Source organism: Nerophis lumbriciformis, linkage group LG27 (assembly GCF_033978685.3).
Source record: "Nerophis lumbriciformis linkage group LG27, RoL_Nlum_v2.1, whole genome shotgun sequence".
Classification (NCBI taxonomy): Eukaryota; Metazoa; Chordata; class Actinopteri; order Syngnathiformes; family Syngnathidae; genus Nerophis; species Nerophis lumbriciformis.
This window is the reverse complement of record NC_084574.2, coordinates 4,305,001-4,325,479: the sequence shown is the minus strand read 5'-3', so window position 1 is coordinate 4,325,479 and position 20,479 is coordinate 4,305,001. Positions and strand designations below refer to the sequence as shown.

Here is a 20,479-nt window from a genome sequence, read left to right as displayed (position 1 = left end):
TTAATAAAATTTTACAAAAATTAAAAAAAAATTAAAAAAAGGTAAAAACATTTATATATATATATATATATATATATATATATATATATATATATATATATATATGTCTTAATAAGGTTATCCAAAAAATAGTGCTCGATACCGTAGTAGAGCGCAATATATGTATGTGTGGGAAAAAAAATCACAAGACTACTTCATCCCTACAGGCCTGTTTCATGAGGGGTTCCCTCAATTATCAGGAGATCTGATCTCCTGATGATTGAGGGAACCCCTCATGAAACAGGCCTGTAGGGATGAAGTAGTCTTGTGATTTTTTTCCCACACATACACATATATATATATATATATATATATATATATATATATATATATATATATATATACAAACCCCGTTTCCATATGAGTTGGGAAATTGTGTTAGATGTAAATATAAACGGAATACAATGATTTGCAAATCCTTTTCAACCCATATTCAATTGAATGCACTACAAAGACAACATATTTGATGTTCAAACTCATAAACTTTTTTTTTTTTTTTGCAAATAATAAATAACTTTAGAATTTCATGGCTGCAACACGTGCCAAAGTAGTTGGGAAAGGGCATGTTCACCACTGTGTTACATGGCCTTTCCTTTTAACAACACTCAGTAAAACGTTTGGGAACTGAGGAGACACATTTTTGAAGCTTCTCAGGTGGAATTCTTTCCCATTCTTGCTTGATGTACAGCTTAAGTTGTTCAACAGTCCGGGGGTCTCCGTTGTGCTATTTTAGGCTTCATAATGCACCACACATTTTCAATGGGAGACAGGTCTGGACTACAGGCAGGCCAGTCTAGTACCCGCACTCTTTTACTATGAAGCCACGTTGATGTAACACGGGGCTTGGCATTGTCTTGCTGAAATAAGCAGGGGCGTCCATGGTAACGTTGCTTGGATGGCAACATAAAACCTGTATGTACCTTTCAGCATTAATGGTGCCTTCACAGATGTGTAAGTTACCCATGTCTTGGGCACTAATACACCCCCATGCCTTTTCCACTTTGCGCCGACAACAATCCGGATGTTTTTTTTCCTCTTTGGTCCGGAGGACACGACGTCCACAGTTTCCAAAAACAATTTGAACTGTGGACTCGTCAGACCACAGAACACTTTTCCACTTTGTATCAGTCCATCTTAGATGAGCTCAGGCCCAGCGAAGCCGACGGCGTTTCTGGGTGTTGTTGATAAACAAGTTTTCGCCTCGCATAGGAGAGTTTTAACTTGCACTTACAGATGTAGCGACCAACTGTAGTTACTGACAGTGGGTTTCTGAAGTGTTCCTGAGCCCATGTGGTGATATCCTTTACACACTGATGTCGCTTGTTGATGCAGTACAGCCTGAGGGATCGAAGGTCACGGGCTTAGCTGCTTACGTGCAGTGATTTCTCCAGATTCTCCGAACCCTTTGATGATATTACGGACCGTAGATGGTGAAATCCTTAAATTCCTTGCTATAGCTGCTTGAGAAAGGTTTTTCTTAAACTGTTCAACAATTTGCTCTGTGCTGCCCAAAAACATTGCAATATAAAGTTGTTTTTTTACAACAACATAACCGTATTGTAAAAGTTAAACATTGCCCAATGATTATTATCACTATTAATGAAGATACCGGACTCTATTTTCAAAGTTTAACATCGCAATATTAGACGAGTTTTATTAATGAAGAATGTGGTTCTTGTTATAAAAGTTTAACATTGCAATTTTGGATTGTTATTGTTCGTGAAGAAAGCGGACCCTATAGTAAAAGTTTAACATTGCAATATTAAAATATTATTATTAACGAAGAAAGCAGACTTTATTATTAAAGTTGAATGTTGCTATAATAGATTATTATTATTAACTATGAAAAAAGCGGATCCTATTATTAAATCTAAACATCGCAATATTAGACTATCATAATTATTGAAGAACGCGGATTCTATTACACAAGTTTAATACTGCAATATTAGATTATTATTAATAATGACTAAAGCGAATCCTGTTATAAAATTCAAACATTGCAATATTAAATTAATAATAATAATAATAGATTTTATTTGTAAAAAAAAAAAAAAGCACTTTACATTGAGTAAACAACCTCAAAGTGCTACAGTGTATTAAAAAAATAAAAAATAAAAATAAAAAATTCCCCCAGGGATCAATAAAGTACTTTCTATTCTATTCTATTCTAAAAAGATAATAAAAAATAAAATAAAAATAAAAACTAGAACAGCCAAATAGCTAAAACTAGTATGATTAAAGCTGCAAGCAGCATTGGTCGGGCCCGCATATTTGGCAGGTGCTAGTTCTAAGTGTCCCAATACTTTTGTTCAGTTTTCGTCATAAGTGTCCCAAGACTTTTGTCTACTTTTAGTCCGAATCGTCCCAATACTTTTGTCTAGTGTACCTACCTTGTCAGCATAGTGTGGGCATGCTGGTGCTTCCTGCTTTTAAGCAGCCATCTTAAAAAAACAGCAGTGCAGCAGCATCAGCGCAGCGGTTCTTTGAAGGGTCATAAAATCAAAACCGGAGCAGGTATCAAAACTCTTTCGCCAACTTTTAATCAGAAGGGTTCAATCTCTCTCCTGCGTTAGTTTGAAGCCGAAACGACAAACGCGCTCAGAGGAGATAATGTTTGAAGAAAGGTGACCGGTTTTTACAAAAATGTTGTGTTGAAGGGGGAATAGCAAACTTCCTGTATATTTTTGGTGGGGGTTGTTAATTTATGAAATGTAGGTCTAAGTGAGACCTACGGAGAGGTTTTTGTTTCATGTCTCTCCGACTTTCCCAGTGGGAGTTACAGGCAGTTTTGTCATTTTTTTCTTCCGAGGAGCAGTATTTTCTCCGTTTTATTCAAAAATTGCTGTAGAGCGCAATTTATAAATTTGGGGTTAGGTTTCTTTATTAGAGCGCAATTTTTGCAAGTCCTGATGTGTGTGTTCAGTTTGGTGAGTTTTGAAGCATGTTAAAAGGGTCAAATTATAGCTCAAAGAGGCAAAAGTGACTGTTTTTAGTACTTTTTTGTCTTGAAGGGGGAATTGCCTACTTCCTGTTGATTTTTGCCCGAGGATATACAATTATGAAAGGTAGGTGTAAGTCAGACCTACATAGAGGTTTTTGTTTCATGTCTCTCCGACCTTTCTAGTGGGAGTTACAGGCAGCTTAGTTTTTTTTTCTTTTTAGGGGGCGCTAGAGCGCAATTTTGAGTTTTTGGGTTCGGTTTTTTTATTAAAAGGCAATTTTCGCAGGTCCTGATGTGTGGGTCAAATATGGTGAGTTTTGAAGCATGTTAAGTGGGTCAAATTAGTGCTCAAAGAGGCGGCGGAAGAAAAAAGAAAGAATAATAAAACCTTACAAATTCAATAGGTCCTTATGTCCCATTGCATAAGGACTCCCTTTGGGAGTCCTTATGCAATGGGCCATGCGGGCCCTAATAAAACCTTACAAATTCAATAGGTCCTTATGTCCCATTGCATAAGGACTCCCTTTGGGAGTCCTTATGCAATGGGCCATGCGGGCCCTAATAATAAAACCTTACAAATTCAATAGGTCCTTATGTCCCATTGCATAAGGACTCCCTTTGGGTCTTCTTATGCAATGGGCCATGCGGGCCCTAAATATATTTAAAAAAAGGCTTTTTTAAAAAGAAGGGTTTTTAAGCCTTTTTTAAAAGCATCCACAGTCTGTGGTGCCCTCAGGTGGTCAGGGAGAGCGTTCCACAGACTGGGATCGACGGAGCAGAAAGCCCGGTCTCCCAAAATTATTATACAAACGCAAACCGTATTATAGAAGCTAAACATTGCCCATTCATTATTATTGTTAATGAAGAAAACGGACCTTAATAATAAGTTTAACATTGCAATATCATCCATCCATACATTTTCTACCGCGTTTGCCTCTCGAGGGCTGCATTCGGGCGGATGGCGAGGGGTACACCCTGGACAAGTCGCCACCTCATCACAGGGCCCATTGCAATATTAGATGATTATTATTTATGAAAAAAGCCAACCCCCTCCTCTCCACCAAAAGACAAGAGGCAAGTTGCCATGCTGGCATTATGAGAACATCTGTAGTGAATGAATACAAGAAGAGGCCTACTCTAAATGTGAAACACAGGCGTAGTGGAATAAATAAGCTGCAAGATTCAAGTTCAAGACGGCGGCGTCGCCTTGACCCCGGGATGGAAGTGGGGAGGGCGGGAGAAGGCTCCGAAAGGTCTAGGTGACAGTTCAGTCCAGAGGGAGGCTGTTGGAATAATTGTTTGTAAGTTATCACAAAAGAAACGTTGTATTATGAATGCTGTCTTTCGAGGCCTAACAAGAGGAAGAAGGCTCGTGAAACGCCACTGTGATTTCAACACGGACAGATGGCAGGATCTGCTCAACTTCCAGAGGAACTCTCTTTGAAGTGTTAAACGAACTCTCTTTGAAGTATTTCACAAACTCTCTTCCAACTATTTGGTAACCGAGGTCAACGCTATTTACGACCCGCTGCCCTCTTGAAGTCACTGTGGTCAGGAGACGGGAGGGGTTATCCATTGTCCTCCAACACCTGCCCCAGCTGGATCCAGGAAGAGCCCAAGCCCGAGAAATCCTCTTCTTGAACTTCAAAGCGACCGAAAACAATGACTGTTTTACATACGTCCCATTCCTGCTGTGACATGTGTTGGTGCGTGAACATTGAACATCTGAATAAAGGAGTAGACGAAAACCTTCTTCGTCAGAGCGTGGTGCAGGACTGTACAGAGAGTGCAGTGGCCATGTCTCTCCTCAATATTGAGTCCAAATTGAATTCTGTCTCTGTTTGATTCCTTGCCTTTTGTCTTGTTTAACAGATGTCCTCTGTGTTTGAACGTGACAGAGGCCAACATGATGCTTGCACATGGATACAACACGATATGGAATTCCACTCACAAAGGTGAGATTCCACATCCTATGGCAGGGGTCGGCAACCCAAAATGTTGAAAGAGCCATACTGGACCAAAAATACAAAAAAAGTCATCTGTCTGGAGCCGCAAAAAATTAAGATAAGTTATAATGAAGGCAACACATGATGTAAGTGGCTAATTAGCTATATCAGCCTACTATCAAAATGACTGTCGCAGGCTGACGCAAATCTTCGTTGAAAGAAATGTTGAAATGTAATATTCATTCTACACATTTTTACATTAGTAAAACTTCCCAGAAGGTGAGTTAACTCCTGGAAATGGCTGTCTTAGAATGGCCATGTCATGACTTGGACTTTGGCTTGGTTTGTTCTCCCGTGGTGCAAATGAACTGGACTGGTCAAGGCTTGAAGGTGGGTACATGATTTATTTAAACTATCAAAAAAGGAAAAAAACGAAAAGCGCGCACAGGGGCGGAGGTACAAAACTAGACTTTAAACACAAAACTTGCACATTGGCAGAAACTAAGAACAATTAAACAAAATACTAACTGTGGCTTAATAAACAAAAACTTACTTGGCATGGAACCGGCATGAAAAAAAGAGTAGCAAGGGTCATCAGGGTGTGGAGAGTGTGCAGGAGCATAAATGTGGTGATGTCGTCAGCACGAACAACAGAAAATGAATGAACTTAAATACTATGGACATGATTAGTGAAAGCAGGTGCGTGACTCAAAACGTGAAACAGGTGCGTGACGTGACAGGTGAAAACTAATGGTTGCTATGGTGTCAAGAGTGCACAATGAGTCCAAACGTGGAACAGGTGCGTGACGTGACAGGTGAAACTAATGGTTGCTATGGTGACAAAACAAAACAAAAGTGCACAAAAAGTCCAAAATTTAAACCGAACATTACTAAAACGAAACATGATCACACAGACATGACAGGCCAAAGGTTAAAATTTATGAAAATGGAAAAAAAAAAACGGGGTGAAAAATATATTTTTTGTTGTAATATGGTGTCTGTAGGAGAAACCTTACTAATTGTTGGAAAGCCCACTGTTTAATATGATGAGACTATTTGGCGAGCGCCGTTTTGTCCTACTAATTTCAGCGGCCCTTGAACTCACCGTTGCGTGGACCGTGACTCAACAGTTTGTATACATGTGTAACTTTCTCCGACGCTGCCACAGAAAGATGTGTCTTATGCCACTCCTCCTTTGTCTCATTCCGTCCACCAAATGTTTTATACTGTGCGTGAATGCACAAAGGTGAGCTTTGTTAATGCTATTGACTTGTTGGGGCGCTAGTCAGTCACATTTGGTCACAGCATGACAAGCTAACCAATGCTAACATGCTATTTAGGCCAGCTTTAGATGTGTGTGTCCAAGTTAAAGGAAACATCTTCTTCTAATGGATTTATCACAATCTTTGCGAGCTGGCTAACGTTTGCTGTGGTCTGGAACAACATGGCTACACAAGCAACTATCAGAAATGCAGCCAATATTACATACAGATAATGTGTCATGAGACATGCAAATATAAATTAATATACCGTATTTTTCGGACTATAAGTCGCAGTTTTATTCATAGTTTGGCCGGGGGTGCGACTTATACTCAGGAGCGACTTATGTGTGAATTGATTAACACATTATTATAATATTATTGATCTCATTCACGTAAGAGACTAGACGTATAAGATTTCATGGGATTTAGCGATTAGGAGTGACAGATTGTTTGGTAAACGTATAGCATGTTCTATATGTTATAGTTATTTGAATGACTCTTACCATAATATGTTACGTTAACATACCAGTTGGTTATTTATGCCTCATATAACGTACACTTATTCAGCCTGTTGTTCCCTATTCTTTATTTATTAGGGCCCGCATGGCCCATTGTATAAGGACTCCCTTTATGCAATGGGACATAAGGACCTATTGAATTTGTAAGGTTTTATTCTTTATTATTATTCTTCCGCACTTTGCAGCTTTGCGCTGTAATTTGACCCCCTTAACATACTTCAAAACTCACCAAATTTAACACACACATCAGGACCTCCAAAAATGGCCTTTTAATGAAAAAACCAAACCCCAAAATTCAGAAAGAAAAGAAAACTGCCTCTAACTCCCAGTAGGAATGTCATAGAGACATGAAACAACCTATATGTAGGTCTCACTTAGACCTACTTTTCCTTAATTAATTTCCTCGGGCAAAAATCTACAGGAAGTTGGCAATTCCCCCTTCAAGACAAAAAAGTACTAAAAACAGTAACTTTTGCCTCTTTGAGCTGTATTTTGACCCCCTTAACATGCTTCAAAACTCACCAAACTGAACGCACACATCAGGACTGGCAAACATTGCGATCTAAAAAAAAAGCTAACCCCAAATCTCAAAATTGCGCTCTACTGCAATTTTTTAATAAAACGCAAAAAAAACTGCTCCTCGGAAGAAACAAATGACAAAACTGCCTGTAACTCCCACTGGGAAGGTCGGAGAGACATGAAACAAAAACCTCTATGTAGGTCTCACTTAGACCTACATTTCATAAATTGACAACCCCCAGCAAAAATCAACAGGAAGTTTGCTATTCCCCCTTCAAAACAAATTTTTTGTAAAAACCGGTCACCTTCCTTCAAAAACTATCTCCTCTGAGCGCGTTTGTCGTTTCGCCTTCAAACTAACACAGGAGAGAGATTGAACCCTTGTGATTACAATGACAGAAGCGCTTTTTTTCTAACTGCTCCGGTTTTGATTTTATGACCCTTCAAAGACCCGCTGCGCTGATGCTGCTGTGCTGCTGTTTTTTTAAGATGGCTGCTTAAAAGCAGGAAGCACCAACGTGCCCACACAATGCAGACAAGGTAGGTACACTAGACAAAAGTCTTGGGACACTTCAGACTAAAAGTAGACAAAAGTATTGGGACACTTATGACTATCACTGGACAAAAGTATTGGGACATTTAGGACTAGCACCTGCCAAATATGCGGGCCCGACCAATGCTGCTTGCAGCTTTAATTTTAAATTGCCTTTCAAATGTCTATTCTTGGTGTTTGCTTTTATCAAATACATTTCCCCCAAAAATGCGACTTATACTCCAGTGCGACTTACATATGTTTTTTTCCTTCTTTATTATGCATTTTCGGCCGATGCGACTTATACTCCGGAGCGACTTATACTCCGAAAAATACGGTAAGTCAAGGAAATTAAAAGAGCTCAAATATACCTACAAACGAGGCATAATGATGCAATATGTCCATACGGCTAGCCTAAATAGCATGTTAGCATCGATTAGCTTGCAGTCATGCAGTGACAAAATATGCCTGATTAGCACTCCATAACTACTCAATATTATCAACAAAGCTCACCTGTTTGCATTCACGCACAGTATAAAACGTTTGGTGGACAGAATGAGACAAAGGAGGAGTGGCATAAAACACGTCGTTAACAGAAATGTTGAAATTTAATATTTGTTCTACACATTGGAAAACATCTCTCAGATGGGTCAGATAACTCCTGGAAATTACTGGCTTAGAATGGCCAAAGGTATAGATGCGTGTGCCAATGGATTTATTACAATCTTTGCAAGCTGGGTAATGTTTGCTGTGGTCTGGAACAACACGACACACACAACTATCAAAAATACAGCCAATATTACATACAGATAATGTGTCATGAGGCAAATATGAATTAAATACACAGAGCACATAAGTAAAGGAAATTAAATGAGCTCAAATATACCTACAAACAAGGCACAATGATGCAAAATATACATATGGCCTAAATAGCATGTTAGCATTGGTTAGCTTGACCAAATATGACTGGCTAGCGCTCCAACAAGTCAATAACATCAGCAAAGCTCAGTATAAAAAGTTTGGTGGACAAAATGAGACAAAGGAGTGGTATAAAACACGCCTTTCTGTGGCAGCATCAGAGAAAGTTACCATAATATGTTACGTTAACATACCAGTTGGTTATTTATGCCTCATATAACGTACACTTATTCAGCCTGTTGTTCACTATTCTTTATTTATTTTAAATTGCCTTTCAAATGTCTATTCTTGCTGTTGGCTTTTATCAAATACATTTCCCCCCAAAAAATGCGACTTATACTCCAGTGCGACTTATATATGTTTTTTTCCTTCTTTATTATGCATTTTCGGCCGGTGCGACTTATACTCCGGAGCGACTTATACTCCGAAAAATACGGTAAGTCAAGGAAATTAAAAGAGCTCAAATATACCTACAAACGAGGCATAATGATGCAATATGTCCATACAGCTAACCTAAATAGCATGTTAGCATCGATTAGCTTGCAGTCATGCAGTGACCCAATATGCCTGATTAGCACTCCATAACAACTCAATATTATCAACAAAGCTCACCTGTTTGCATTCACGCACAGTATAAAACGTTTGGTGGACAGAATGAGACAAAGGAGGAGTGGCATAAAACACGTCGTTAACAGAAATGTTGAAAATTAATATTTGTTCTACACATTGGAAAACATCTCTCAGATGGGTCAGATAACTCCTGGAAATTACTGGCTTAGAATGGCCAAAGGTATAGATGCGTGTGCCAATGGATTTATTACAATCTTTGCAAGCTGGGTAATGTTTGCTGTGGTCTGGAACAACACGACACACACAACTATCAAAAATACAGCCAATATTACATACAGATAATGTGTCATGAGGCAAATATGAATTGAATACACAGAGCACATAAGTAAAGGAAATTAAATGAGCTCATATACACCTACAAACAAGGCACAATGATGCAAAATATACATAAAGCTGGCCTAAATAGCATGTTAGCATTGGTTAGCTTGACCAAATATGACTGGCTAGCGCTCCAACAAGTCAATAACATCAGCAAAGCTCAGTAGAAAAAGTTTGGTGGACAAAATGAGACAAAGGAGTGGTATAAAACACGCCTTTCTGTGGCAGCATCAGAGAAAGTTACCATAATATGTTACGTTAACATACCAGTTGGTTATTTATGCCTCATATAACGTACACTTATTCAGCCTGTTGTTCACTATTCTTGATTTATTTTAAATTGCCTTTCAAATGTCTATTCTTGGTGTTGGCTTTTATCAAATACATTTCCCCAAAAATTGCGACTTATACTCCAGTGCGACTTATATATGTTTTTTTCCTTCTTTATTATGCATTTTCGGCCGGTGCGACTTACACTCCGGAGCGACTTATACTCCGAAAAATACGGTAAGTCAAGGAAATTAAAAGAGCTCAATTATACCTACAAACGAGGCATAATGATGCAATATGTCCATACAGCTAGCCTAAATAGCATGTTAGCATCGATTAGCTTGCAGTCATGCAGTGACAAAATATGCCTGATTAGCACTCCATAACAACTCAATAACATCAACAAAGCTCACCTGTTTGCATTCACGCACAGTATAAAACATTTGGTGGACAGAATGAGACAAAGGAGGAGTGGCATAAAACACGCCTTTCTGTGGCAGCGTCGGAGAAAGTTACACATGTATACAAACTGTTGAGTCAAAGTCCACGCAACGGTGAGTTCAAGGGCTGCTGAAATTAGTAGGACAAAACGGCGCTCGCCAAATACTCTAATCAGTGAAGCATAAACATATTAAACAGTGGGCTTTCCAACAATTAGTAAGGTTTCTCCATTTTCATACATTTTTGAAAAAGCTCCATGGAGCCACCAGGGCGCCGCTCAACCCGTGGCTCTAGAGCCGCGGGTTGCTGACGCCTGTCCTAAGGATTTAATGCCATTTCGAGGTTTTATTGTAATGTACTGTAAATGAACATGCGCATGTGCTGCGGCATCAGAGACATCAAAGACATGGCACCTGCAGCCGGGCAACACGAATGGGGATACATTTAGGATTAGGTGACATCACCGTGAGGGGCAACCTTATACTTGTGGGAGGAAGTGCAAGTGTTGTAGGGGATTACTATTAGTCATGTGGAGCAGGAGAAATGTGTCCTGATTTAGGAGATTCGAGGATCTGAGGGCTCCTCTTAAGTGTGAGCAAGTCTTGCTCATAACTCCCCCAAACCTCCCAGCAGATTTCAGATAGTGGATTAGACAATTTGTGAAGCATTGTGTGCTGCTAAAGTCAGTCCCTCTAGGACATACTTGCCAACCTTGAGACCTCCGATTTCGGGAGGTGGGGGGGGGCGGGGCGTTGTTGGGGGCGTGGTTAAGAGGGGAGGAGTATATTTACAGCTAGAATTCACTAAGTCAAGTATTTCATCCATCCATCCATCCATCTTCTTCCGCTTATCCGAGGTCGGGTCGCGGGGGCAGCAGCCTAAGCAGGGAAGCCCAGACTTCCCTCTCCCCAGCCACTTCGTCCAGCTCCTCCCGGGGGATCCCGAGGCGTTCCCAGGCCAGCCGGGAGAGATAGTCTTCCCAGCGTGTCCTGGGTCTTCCCCGTGGCCTCCTACCGGTCGGACGTGCCCGAAACACCTTCCTAGGGAGGCGTTCGGGTGGCATCCTGACCAGATGCCCGAACCACCTCATCTGGCTCCTCTCGATGTGGAGGAGCAGCGGCTTTACTTTGATCTCCCCCCGGATGACAGAGCTTCTCACCCTATCTCTAAGGGAGAGCCCCGCCACCCGGCGGAGGAAACTCATTTCGGCCGCTTGTACCCGTGATCTTATCCTTTCGGTCATAACCCAAAGCTCATGACCATAGGTGAGGATGGGAACGTAGATCGACCGGTAAATTGAAAGCTTTGCCTTCCGGCTCAGCTCCTTCTTCACCACAACGGATGGATACAGCGTCCGCATTACTGAAGACGCCGCACCGATCCGCCTGTCGATCTCACGATCCACTCTTCCCTCACTCGTGAACAAGACTCCGAGGTACTTGAACTCCTCCACTTGGGGCAAGATCTCCTCCCCAACCCGGAGATGGCACTCCACCCTTTTCCGGGCGAGAACCATGGACTCGGACTTGGAGGTGCTGATTCTCATCCCAGTCGCTTCACACTCGGCTGCGAACCGATCCAGTGAGAGCTGAAGATCCTGGCCAGATGAAGCCATCAGGACCACATCATCTGCAAAAAGCAGAGACCTAATCCTGCAGCCACCAAACCAGATCCCCTCAACGCCTTGACTGCGCCTAGAAATTCTGTCCATAATCGGGCATCTGGTCAGGATGCCACCCGAACGCCTCCCTAGGGAGGTGTTTAGGGCACGTCCGACCGGTAGGAGGCCGCGGGGAAGACCCAGGACACGTTGGGAAGACTATGTCTCCCGGCTGGCCTGGGAACGCCTCGGGGTCCCACAGGAAGAGCTGGACGAAGTGGCTGGGGAGAGGGAAGTCTGGGCTTCCCTGCTTAGGCTGCTGCCCCCGCGACCCGACCTCGGATAAGCGGAAGAAGATGGATGGATGGATGGATGGATATATATACATACATACATATATATATATATATATATGTATATATATATATATATATATATGTCTTAATAAGGTTATCCAAAAAATAGTGCTCGATACCGTAGTAGAGCGCAATATATGTATGTGTGGGAAAAAAAATCACAAGACTATTTCAACTCTACAGGCCTGTTTCATGAGGGGGGGTGCCCTAAGGAAAGTATTCAACAAGAACAACATTAAATTGAGCTACAGCTGCATGAACAATATACGACAAATCATCTCAAACCACAACAAAACAATTGCAAATGAGCCGTCGGCCCCCAGACAGAGCGACTCCAAAACCAACAAAGGCTGTAACTGTCGAAAGAAACCTGATTGCCCTCTCAACGGGGGGTGCTTACAAACATCAGTTGTCTACCAATCTAAGGTAATACGCAAGGACATTAACACATCCGACACATATGTAGGATTAACCGAGGGAGAATTCAAAACCAGATGGAACAATCACAAGGCTTCTTTCAGGAACAAAAACCTGCGAAATACCACAGAACTCAGCAAACACGTTTGGGACCTCAAAGACAATAATGTTGAATATTCAATAACATGGCAAATTCTTGCATCCAGCACACCTTACAATAGTGGTAATAAAAGATGCAACCTATGCTTGAAAGAGAAACTGTTTATTATTTACCGTCCAGACCTGTCATCCCTCAACAAGCGCAGCGAAATTGTAACAGCATGCCGCCATAGACGGAAACACCTCCTAGGTAACACATGAGCCAATCACCACGCCCCTACGCCAGCCTGTACCCACCCACTCTGTGCCCTATATAAACCATGGTATGCGAATGCTCCCATTAAAATCTCCTGATGATTGAGGGTACCCCCCCTCATGAAACAGGCCTGTAGAGATGAAATAGTCTTGTGATTTTTTCCCCCCCACATACATATATATATATATATATATATATATATATATATATATATATATATATATATATATATATATATATATATATATATATATACAAGAAATACTTGACTTTCAGTGAATTCTAGCTATAAATATATATTTCCTTTATTATATATATATATATATATATATATATATATATATATATATATATATATATATATATATATATATATATATATATATATATATATATATATAAAATAAATACTTGAATTTCAGTGTTCATTTTTTTACACATATACACACAGATAACACTCATCTACTCATTGTTGAGTTAAGGGTTGAATTGTCCATCCTTGTTCTATTCTCTGTCACTATTTTTCTAACCATGCTGAACACCCTCTCTGATGATGCATTGCTTTGTGGCACGCACAAAAGTGCTTTCATCAAATGCACTAGATGGCAGTATTGTCCTGTTTAAGAGTGTCACAACATTGCTGTTTACGGCAGACAGACTGCTTTACGGTGGACGTGACTGCTGTTGTTGTGTGTTGTTGCCGCGCTGGGTCTGGGAGGACGTTAATGAAACTGCCTAACAATAAACCCACATAAGAAACCAAGAACTCGCCCTCCATCATTCTACAGTTATAACGTGATTGGGCAGGTACGCTGTTTATTTTGTGGGAAAGCGGACTCAGGTCCGCATGGACCTGAGTCCGCCTGAATTTCGGGAGATTTTCGGGAGAAAATTTGTCCCGGGAGGTTTTCGGGAGAGGCGCTGAATTTCGGGAGTCTCCCGGAAAATCCGGGAGGGTTGGCAAGTATGCTCTAGGAACTGATTGTTAAGGCCTAAAATGCCTGATTTCCTGGCAGCTTATTACAAAAAGTTGCGTCAAATGTTGCAACATTTATTTACGTTCCAACACACTTAGTCCCCGAACATTAAGAACTTTTGTGAACTGTTGCAAGCAATCGACAGTATCCCAATGGTTTTTATTGGTAAATGAGAGACGGTGAGATGTCAACATCTCTGTCATGGAAATGCTAGGGGTGTAACGGTACGTCTATTTGTATTGGACTGTTTCTGTACGGGGGATTCGGTTCGGAGGTGTACCGAACAAGTTTCCACACGAACATATTAAGTCTTAACAAGCTGCTCTGCTTCCTTCTGCTTCTGTCTCTGTCAGTCCTCTCCACAGCACCCAGCATTGTCCCACCCACACAACCATCTGATTGGTTACACACAGAGCGGTAACAGCCAATCAGCAGTGTGTATTCAGAGCGCATGTAGTCAGTGCTTAGCGTTTAGCAGGTAATCATCAGGCAGCGGACTCTCCCCAAATGATAATAAACACCTCCCAGTCAACTACTAGTAACATCACTATGAGCCCGTTGACCTTCTAGAAACATAAAAGGCAGCTCAGCTCGCTCGCAGTCCTGGCTTGAGGTGAAGGCTAATTAGCTTTTAGCGTAACGTTAGCTCATTTTGCGGTGTGTGTGTGTGTGTGTGTGTGTCATGTCTGTGTAATCATGTTTTGTTTTAAGTCATGTTTTGTTTAGTTTCTGGCTTTTCACTCTCTTGTCTTGTTTGCATGATTACCCATTAGTTTCACCTGTTCCACGTTTGGACTCATTGTGCACTCTTGTTTGTCACCATAGCAACCATTAGTTTTCACCTGTCACGTCACGCACCTGTTTCACGTTTTGAGTCACGCACCTGCTTTCACTAATCATGTCCATAGTATTTAAGTTCATTCATTTTCTGTTGTTCGTCCTGACGACATCCCCGCATTTATGCTCCTGCACACTCTCCACACCCTGATGACCCTTGCTACTCTTTTTTTCATGCCGGTTCCATGCCAAGTAAGTTTTTGTTTATTAAGCCACAGTTAGTGTTTTGTTTAATTGTTCATAGTTTCTGCCAATGTGCAAGTTTTGTGTTTATAGTCTAGTTTTGTACCTCCGCCCCTGTGCGCGCTTTTCGTTTATTCCTTTTTTGATAGTTTAAATAAATCATGTACCCACCTTCAAGCCTTGACCAGTCCAGTTCATTTGCACCACGGGAGAACAAACCAAGCCACAGTCCTAGTCATGACAGTGTGTGTGTGTGTGTGTGCGTGTGTGTGTGTGCGTGTGCATGTGTGTGTGTGTGTGTGTGTTACGAACAGCAAAGCCCTGTCTGTCTGTTATTTCACTTGACATTTTTCTGTGTTGATTGAGCTGTGTTGAAGCAGCAAAAAAGGACATTATGTTAAATGAAGAGTTTCTGTCTCTGATAGTTGATATACTAATGTAAGTGCATCATTGGCGTTGCTAGGCCTATTTTAGGGGGGCTCAAGGCCCCCTAAAAAAATGTTGTTTTTTTTGTTTTGTTTTTTACAAATACATGCCGACATATTCATTATAAAGTGGCCCGAAAATGAGTTTAAATAAATAATCATATAACCTGTCATTATTCACTCAGTTTCCCCTCACTTCATAGCATAAGGTAGAGAGCCCCTTTAGTGCGTCAGTATCCAATCCATTCTACTTGTTCATATAGAAAATGCCGACATCACTCAAAATCCAGTCCGCATTTTCTCTGCGACCTTGCTTGCGGTCCTTGGACTTGTTCATATAGAAACTGCCCACATCACTCAAAATCCAGTCCGCTATTTTCTCTGCGACCTTGCTTGCGGTCCTTGGACTTGTTCATATAGAAACGGCCCACATCACTCAAAATCCAGTCCGCTATTTTCTCTGCGACCTTGCTTGCGGTCCTGCAGGTGTACGAAGCACATTAGCACACAGCACTGCAGAACAAGAACGTGAACGGATACAAAATGGACATAAGAAACTTTTTCAAGAAAGTAAGTATTCATCACTGCTTGTATTAAAATGTATTAGCTCCACTTTACACCAGGTCTGTGTTTGACAAAAAGTTACATTCCCACTCTAAAACAATGCTGCTACTTAGTTAGCTAGTTAGCCTGAAATGCATCATCAAGGTCCTGGTTATTTATAAAGTTAAATGTGTACTCTTTTTTTTTTTACCATTTGCTATCTTTGGGGTTACTTCCTTCTGGAGCATCAGCTGTGTTTCTCACTTTACACATGAAGGAGAACAGGAGCTGGGGTCATTCACGTATGACTATCATCAGTAGATAATAATAATAATCACTCCACAACCCGTATTGACCTGTAGGAGTCAGGGCAGAGGAGCACATAAATTGAGAGGGGAGAGGCATCTACTGGAAAGGTGAGTAGGAGAATAATGATACATATAAATAAATATTTAAACATTTTTTTTTTAAATGGCTTATCGATAAGCCATTTGTTTTATTTATTTCTGGGTGGATCATGTTGACTATTGGTCCTCCTAATTGTCAATCATTCTGGTGATGTTACGTAAGGACATATATATATATATATATATATATATATATATATATATATATATATATTATTTATATAATAGATTGTATTTGTAATCTACTTTACTATTGATTCCAAATCTCAAAGTGCTACAGAATTACAACCATTGGCGTTGTTAGGCCTATTTTGGCGTTGTAATAAATAAAAAAATAAAAAATGGCTTATCGAAAAGCCATTTGTTTTATTTGAGATATATATATATATATATATATATATATATATATATATAGATATATATGTCTTAATAAGGTTATCCAAAAAATAGTGCTCGATACCGTAGTAGAGCGCAATGTATGTATGTGTGGGGGAAAAAATCACAAGACTATTTCATCTCTACAGGCCTGTTTCATGAGGGGGGGTACCCTCAATCATCAGGAGATTTTAATGGGAGCATTCGCATACCATGGTTTATATAGGGCACAGAGTGGGTGGGTACAGGCTGGCGTAGGGGCGTGGTGATTGGCTCATGTGTTGCCTAGGAGGTGTTTCCGTCTATGGCGGCATGCTGTTACAATTTCGCTGCGCTTGTTGAGGGATGACAGGTCTGGACGGTAAATAATAAACAGTTTCTCTTTCAAGCATAGGTTGCATCTTTTATTACCACTATTGTAAGGTGTGCTGGATGCAAGAATTTGCCATGTTATTGAATATTCAACATTATTGTCTTTGAGGTCCCAAATGTTCTGTGGTATTTCGCAGGTTTTGGTTCCTGAAAGAAGCCTTGTGATTGTTCCATCTGGTTTTGAATTCTCCCTCGGTTAATCCTACATATGTGTCGGATGTGTTAATGTCCTTGCGTATTACCTTAGATTGGTAGACAACTGATGTTTGTAAGCACCCCCCGTTGAGAGGGCAATCAGGTTTCTTTCGACAGTTACAGCCTTTGTTGGTTTTGGAGTTGCTCTGTCTGGGGGCCGACGGCTCATTTGCAATTGTTTTGTTGTGGTTTGAGATGATTTGTCGTATATTGTTCATGCAGCTGTAGCTCAATTTAATGTTGTTCTTGTTGAATACTTTTCTTAGGCTGTTGCCTTTGGGAAAGTGTTTGTCAATCAGAGTGAGGAATTTGTGGCCAATGTTAGTTGAGACGTTTTTGCTGTATGGGGGGTTGTACCAGATGATGTTGTTTCGTTTTCTGTTCTTTTTTGGTTGGTTTCCTGGCGTGGGTTCATAGGTGAGGGTGAAATTGTATCCGCTTTCATGAAGGGCTTTTTGGTACGGGGGGGTTGCTTGGTCAAATTCAGCTTTGCTAGATGACAGCATCGATAGCCTTTTATTAATTCCGGTAGGTATTCTTTTCGTTGACCTTCTAGAAATATAAAAGGCATCAGGAGATTTCCTGATGATTGAGGGAACCCCCTCATGAAACAGGCCTGTAGAGATGAAGTAGTCTTGTGATTTTGTGATGGACTGGACTCTTACTATTATGTTGGATCCACTATGGACTGGACTCTCACAATATTATGTCAGACCCACTCGACATCCATTGCTTTCGGTCTCCCCTAGAGGGGGGGGGGTTACCCACATATGCGGTCCTCTCCAAGGTTTCTCATAGTCATTCACATCGACGTCCCACTGGGGTGAGTTTTTCCTTGCCCGTATGTGGGCTTTGTACCGAGGATGTCGTTGTGGCTTGTGCAGCCCTTTGAGACACTTGTGATTTAGGGCTATATAAATAAACATTGATTGATTGATTGATTGATTTTTTTTCCCACACATACATATATTGCGCTCTACTACGGTATCGAGCACTATTTTTTGGATAACCTTATTAAGACACATATATATATATATATATATATATATATATATATATATATATATATATATACACTACGTAACATCACCAGAATGATTGACAATTAGGATATTTTTCTCTCAAAACTATTAGTTATCTACTTTTTAATTTGCTGTCAAGATTTGGTCCTCGGGCCGCCAGTTGAATAGCCCTGGTGTAGATTCAAGCACTTATTTAAGATCTGGCTTGAGCCAGAAAAGTACCCATCTTAAAGATGAGAGATTGCCATCTCAAAGCCTCTACTATCCTGTACATCAGCGCTCGTTTAGTAAACCTGGCAGCACAACGAGTAGAGGATGCCTCAGTGTTTGAGTCACCTTGACCTCCCGCAGCCTTCAGATCTTTGCAGTGTTGCTCGGGCTGTTTTCGAGACCCCTTTGGCGTGTGCAGATGTCGGCTCTCCAGTGCTTCTGGAAGCTTCCAAGTCCAGTTCACTCTTCATCTGCTTTTGTTTTGTCGAGGCATACATTACTCGGTATGTACACTGGCTGATATGGTCTATTTTTAGGTTGTGTTATCAGAAAAGGAGGCTACTGAGTACTTAGAGTCATTTACTGTACACCAAAATAGCAGTGTTTGGATTTAAGTATGACTCTGCATCCTAAGAATAATCCATCAAACGGTTCACTTTAAGTTCACAAGGCTGACACTAGGCGGAGTGCCTGTGATTGACCCGTGTAGGGTCAATCAAGCCATCAGATGCACCGCTATCTGACGCAAGTACTCCTATTTGTCTTGGACATGGTCGGAGCTTTGATCCCAAAGTGCAGTAATTACTCAACAGCCTTGGTAACAATGTGGATGTGGACCAGGAGCAGGCCTGCAACAGGAGGGTGAATTGGCTGATTGAATGCAGGTTTTTTTTTTTTTAAGCTTCTCATCCACACTTCGTAGCAGATCACGTAGGCCCGGATGTGCTGGAGGAACAGTGGTTGAAGCAAATCGTCTCCTAAATGGTCTTTTCCTTTACCCTCGATCCGGTTTCGAAGCACAAATAAATGAACTAATCAGAACCTGAGGGACCTGGCTTGGGGGAATTGTTCATGATGAACTCAAAAGTAGACTGGTTGTGTTTTGTAGACTTGGAGAAGGCATTCGACCGTGTCCCTCGGGAAGTCCTGTGGGGAGTGCTCAGAGAGTACGGGGTATCGGACTGTCTGATTGTGGCAGTCCGCTCCCTGTATGATCAGTGCCAGAGCTTGGTCCGCATTGCCGGCAGTAAGTCGGACACGTTTCCAGTGAGGGTTGGACTCCGCCAAGGCTGCCCTTTGTCACCGATTCTGTTCATAACTTTTATGGACAGAATTTCTAGGCGCAGTCAAGGCGTTGAGGGGATCTGGTTTGGTGGCTGCAGGATTAGGTCTCTGCTTTTTGCAGATGATGTGGTCCTGATGGATTCATCTGGCCAGGATCTTCAGCTCTCACTGGGTCGGTTCGCAGCTGAGTGTGAAGCGACTGGGATGAGAATCAGCACCTCCAAGTCCGAGTCCATAGTTCTCGCCCGGAAAATGGTGGAGTGCCATCTCCGGGTTGGGGAGGAGATCTTGCCCCAAGTGGAGGAGTTCAAGTACCTCGGAGTCTTGTTCACGAGTGAGGGAAGAGTGGATCGTGAGATCGACAGGCGGATCGGTGCGGCGTCTTCAGTAATGCGGACGCTGTATCGATCCGTTGTGGTGAAGAAGGAGCTGAGCCGGAAGGCAAAGCTCTCAATTTACCGGTCGATCTACGTTCCCATCCTCACCTATGGTCATGAGCTTTGGGTTATGACCGAAAGGACAAGATCACGGGTACAAGCGGCCGAAATGACTTTCCTCCGCCGGGTGGCAGGGCTCTCCCTTAGAGATAGGGTGAGAAGCTCTGTCATCCGGGGGGAGCTCAAAGTAAAGCCGCTGCTCCTCCACATCGAGAGGAGCCAGATGAGGTGGTTCGGGCATCTGGTTAGGATGCCACCCGATCGCCTCCCTCGGGAGGTGTTTAGGGCAAGTCCGACCGGTAGGAGGCCACGGGGAAGACCCAGGACACGTTGGGAAGACTATGTCTCCCGGCTGGCCTGGGAACGCCT

The 20,479-nt window shown here is 41.6% G+C and overlaps 1 protein-coding gene across 1 annotated transcript in view; it reads right to left on the bottom strand.

Annotated features, from left to right (window-relative positions):
• Positions 1-20,479, bottom strand: part of sgms2a (sphingomyelin synthase 2a) — a 232,687-nt gene that overhangs the window by 136,427 nt on the left and 75,781 nt on the right. The gene's annotated exons all lie outside the window — the stretch shown is intronic.